This window comes from Penaeus japonicus, unplaced genomic scaffold, assembly GCF_977035675.1.
Source record: "Penaeus japonicus unplaced genomic scaffold, GWHDUDI00000001_assembly GWHDUDI00000007, whole genome shotgun sequence".
In the NCBI taxonomy this organism is placed as follows: domain Eukaryota; kingdom Metazoa; phylum Arthropoda; class Malacostraca; order Decapoda; family Penaeidae; genus Penaeus; species Penaeus japonicus.
In genome coordinates, this window is record NW_028234409.1 from 8,407,022 (window position 1) to 8,412,021 (window position 5,000).

General features: G+C 45.4%; 1 protein-coding gene across 2 annotated transcripts in view; it reads left to right on the top strand.

Moving 5' to 3' along the window:
• LOC122252084 (uncharacterized) overlaps positions 1 to 5,000 on the top strand; it is a 29,000-nt gene that overhangs the window by 975 nt on the left and 23,025 nt on the right. The window lies entirely within an intron of this gene.

Here is a 5,000-nt window from a genome sequence, read left to right on the forward strand (position 1 = left end):
GGAGAGAGAGAGAGAGAGAGAGAGAGAGAGAGAGAGAGGGAGGAAAGAGAGAGAGAGGGAGAGGGAAGGGAGAGAGAGAGAGGGAGGGAGAGGAGAGGGAGAGAGAGAGAGAGGGAGGAGGGGGGGGGAGAGGGAGGGAGGAGAGAGGAGAGAGAGAGAGGGAGGGAGGGAGAGGGAGGGAGAGAGGAGAGAGGGGGGGGAGGAGGGAGAGAGGGAGGGAGAGAGAGAGAGAGGGAGGGAGGGAGGGAGGGAGAGAGAGAGAGAGGCACAGAGAGAGAGGGAGAGGGGCAGAGAGAGAGAGAGAGAGAGAGAGAGAGAGAGAGAGAGAGAGAGAGAGAGAGAGAGAGAGAGAGAGAGAGAGAGAGAGAGAGAGAGAGAGAGAAAGAAAGAGAGAGAGTGAGAGAGCAAAATAGAGAGAAAGAGAGAAAGAGAAGGATTTTGAACTGCAATAATGATAGTTGCTGAATATAATGCATTTCAGGGGGAGTGCATTATATTCAAACATAATTATGTTTTAGGCTTTTTCTTCACGTCTGCGCGCATGTATGCTAAAATGAACGATGCTTCACTGTTAGAATGAGTCAAGCTGATGTGTTGCTAAGTGCAAATTTATGCTTACTTGAAAGCGCTACTTAGATAGTTCAGTTGTGTACACATCACTTATCGCTATTTATGTATTATGGTGCTGTATATAACTGAGTTTTTTTGTTTTTTTTAGCCCGTGTGTAAGTATTCTTGCAAGTGTCAGCGTCTGAGCCCTTGCATGTGTGCGTGTCTATGATCGTTTGCATGTGTGCGTGTGAGAGTAAATGTGTGTGGCAGACAACGTGACACGGTCTGGGAATTAAGCCCTCTGGTTTGATAGCAAAGTCACACAATTACATTTCTCTCATTCTCTCTCTCTCTCTATGCCTGTCTGTTCGGCCTCTCGGTATGTATGTATGTCTCTCTCTCTCTCTCTCTCTCTCTCTCTCTCTCTCTCTCTCTCTCTCTCTCTCTCTCTCTCTCTGTCCCTCTCTCTCTCTCTCTCTCTCACTGTCCCTCTCTCTCTCTCTCTCTCTCTCACTGTCCCTCTCTCTCTCTCTCTCTCTCACTGTCCCTCTCTCTCTCTCTCTCTCTCTCTCTCTCTCTCTCTCTCTCTCTCTCTCTCTCTCTCTCTCTCTCTCTCTCTCTCTCTCTCTCTCTCTCTATCCCCAAGCTACATTTTCATTTCGCTCCTTATTATTTTGTTTTCTTTTTTCATGCGGCTAACTATGCCCCACCGCATGACATTAGGGGGGAAGTGCCCTGGGGGAAGGGAGGGGAAGGGGGAGCATTATTGCAACATTGCGCTTCCTTTTGGGGTCGGGGAGGGGGGTGAGGGGGGTTACAGAGGGGGGGGGCGGCGAGGAATAGAGAGAGGAGGTCGGGTAGATGAGAGAGCCAAGGAAATGCCCCTGGTATGAACTGAGCCATTCATCGCCACCATACTGTAAACAAACACTTGGATGACTCGTTTCTTGTCCCGAGAGAGGGAGGTTCCCTTTCATATTGGATTGACACGGCTAGCCAGCGAGCTTCGAGAGGAGGAACACAAGGAACTCATTAAGAATATTACACAAGCGTGAACTGTAATACAGACACCCTGCGAAGAGGGGGAATTATAACACTCTTGGAGATTTTTTTTTTCTATTTTGGATTTCGAGGAAGGGTTGGGATGTTATGGATGGTTGGAGTTTTTTTTTTTAAGGGAGGTATATCAGGAAGGGAAACCTTTAGCAGTAGAGCTTTTTATGTATTTTTTTTCCTGTTGTATTGACCATTTTCGTCCCTGTCTCTTTTAAAGGTTTAGTGTGGCCGCAAAAAAAACTATCGTTGGATGCCCTTTGATGGAGCATTTTTTTCATGTAAATAAACTCCTCGGCACATTTCACTTTAGGCCAGTATTCTCTGTTTCCGACTATTTCCTGTTTCGTCTGTCTATCTACCCCCTTCTCCCATCTTCCTCTCTCACGCTGTTATTCTCCCTCCCTCCCTCCCTTCCTCTCTATATGTCTTTGTCACACTCTCAACTCAATTTCCCTCTTTTTTTTTGCCTTTTCACAATATCGCTTCCCCCTTTTCGCTCCCGTATCCCCTCGCCGTTCCGCTCTCCGCCCCTCCCCTTTCCCGCCACCTGCAGAGGCGAATCGGCCCTCTGTGCCATTTCCTTCCACGTCTTAGTCTCAAGTATTTGTATCATATTGCATCGATGCTTTTAATGGCTAATTTACGATCCCAGCTGCAGCGCAGACCCGACCCAACCCACGGGTGCATTTACTTCGCATACTTGTAACACCGGCAGTAGATTATCATGGTTAGTACAGAACGGGTGTGGAATGATACACACGCCTTTACGCATACACGTGCACGCACACACACATACACATACTTACAAACACACACACACACTTACAAACACAAACACACACACACACTTACACTTACAATCACACACACACACATACACACTTACACTTACAAACACACACACACACACACACTCACTTACAAACACACACACACACACTTACAAACACACACACACGAAAACACACACTTACAAACACACACACACGAAAACACACACTTACAAACATACACACACACACTTACACTTACAAATACACACACACACACTGTTATGGACGCGCCTCCTTGACCATAGCTGTAAAACGGTCATAAATCTCGGGGCTGTAGTAAGGAACTGAACGTCAAGCTTCGGTTAACGGTACAGTATATACGTAGCGGGCCGGACACTCAAGTCTTTCGTTATTACAGTGTGACGCGAGTAACAGTGTGGTCTGGCTTTCCCCCCAAAAAAAAAGACAGAAAAAAAAGAAAAAAAATAAAGGTAAAAAAAGAAAATATAACATTGAAAAAAAGAAAAAAAAAGAAAAAAGAAAAAAATATTGAAAAATAATTGAAAAAAAGAGAGAAAGAAAAGAAAAACATTGAAAAAAGCGAAAAATAAATTGGAAAGAAACGGAGTCACCTGTTGGCATAACGTATAAGCTTATGTATATCGAAGCGTGTGTGTGTGTATAACGGTTGTGGTTTTGATAATGGCGAAACGATATTATGAAAAAAGTGTTTGCATTGGACGGTTAACTTATTATATTAACAGTTGTCTTATTCTTTTTTCCTCTCCATTAATTAACATCCTCAATAACGAAATTAGAAACGAAACAAAGCGACCAATAGCAAACTCACAAACAGGAACCTGGTGACGTAACCTAAACATCGCTCTGTTATTAAAACTGCGTCACACTGGCGTACCAAAACTAATTAACTCTACTTAACGCATCTCCGCCTCTCCCCTTCTCTCATGGGAGTCACGCTTGCGCCTTTACTGAAGATATTTCACTCTGTTTAAATTGCCTCTATTCCTTTCTCTTTCCTTCTCTTGTCTTCCTCCTCTTCTCTCTCTCTCTCTCAGGATATTTTCACTTTATTTAAATTGCCTCTATTCCTTAAAGGTCTCTTGTCTTCTTTCTCTCCCTTCTCTCTCTCAAGACATTTGACATCATCTAAATTGCCTCTATTCCTTTCTCTTTCCCTCTTTTGTCTTCCCCCTCTCCCCTCTCTCTCTCTGGACATTTCACATTATCTAAACTATCTCTGTTTCTACTCATCTGTAAATATATTTTTTTCAAGTCGTTAAGTCGCTCTCTCTCTCTCTCTCTCTCTCTCTCTCTCTCTCTCTCCCCTTCTTCCCCCTCTCTCTCTCTCCCTCCCCCCCCCTCTCTCTCTCTCTAACATACTGATATTTTCACCCAACTGGATTTCCTTATTCACTGGAGAAATCTGAACGCCACCCAGCACCCCCCCCCCCTACCGCCTCCGGCTAGAGAGAGGTCAGGTCAGGTCACAGGGCGCAGGGGAAGCCAAACTTATCACTTTCTCTCGATGACCTGATGTTATCATTTAAACACCAAAATATTTTGGTAAATCAGTGAAAGAGAAGAGATTTTACTTAATGGTAACTGTGATCAGATAACATTACTCTTGATCTGATTAGAGTAACGCCTAAATTATTATTAATTATACTATGAGAGAGGGAGAGGGGAGCGAAGGGGAGTGGGTGTGAGAGTGAGAGTGGGAGTGGGAGAGAGAGGGAGAGGGAGATAGAGATAGATAGATAGAGAGATAGAGAGAGAGAGCGAGGGGGGGGGAGGGAGGGAGGGAGGGAGGGAGGGAGGGAGGGAGGGAGGGAGGAGGGAGGGAGTGAGGAAGGAGGGAGGGAGAGGAGAGAGACGAGAGGAGAGAGAGAGAGAGAGAGAGAGGAGAGAGACAGAGAGAGAGAGTATGAGAGAGAGTATGAGAGAGAGAGAGATAGTGAGAGAGAGAGAGAGGAGAGAGGAGAGAGAAAGAGAGATTGAGAGAGAGAGAGAGAGAGAGAGAGAGAGAGAGAGAGAGAGAGAGAGAGAGAGAGAGAGAGAGAGAGAGAGAGAGAGAGAGAGAGAGAGAGAGAGAGACTAAGAAAGAGCGAAAGAGCGAGAGATAGAGAGAGCGACATGAAAGTTTTCAACCTAGCGACATAAGATTAGCCGTTAGTATAGTGAAATAAATTCAGAATACGGTGTATGGTGTGACATGAAGAGGTGTTTTCGCCTGGGAGGAAATGAAGTGCGAAATAACAGGTGGTGTGAAGGAATAACAGGTGGTTAGCGCGATCCAACAGGTGGTTGTAGGTGTATGGTAACAGGTAGTTGTCCTGTACTAGGTAGCTTGGTTGTTTGTTTGTTTGTGTGTGTGTGTGTGTGTGTGTGTGTGTGTGTGTGTGTGTGTGTGTGTGTGTGTGTGTGTGTGTGTGTGTGAGAGACGAGTGGAGTGTAGGTGTGGTGAGTGAGTGGGGGAGTGGATGAGTGAGTGAGTGAGTGGGAGTGGTGGCATACTTGAGTGTATGTGGTATGTGTATGTGTTTGTGTGTGTGTGTGCTGTGAGTGAGTGTGGAGTGATGTGAGTGAGTGTGTGAGTGA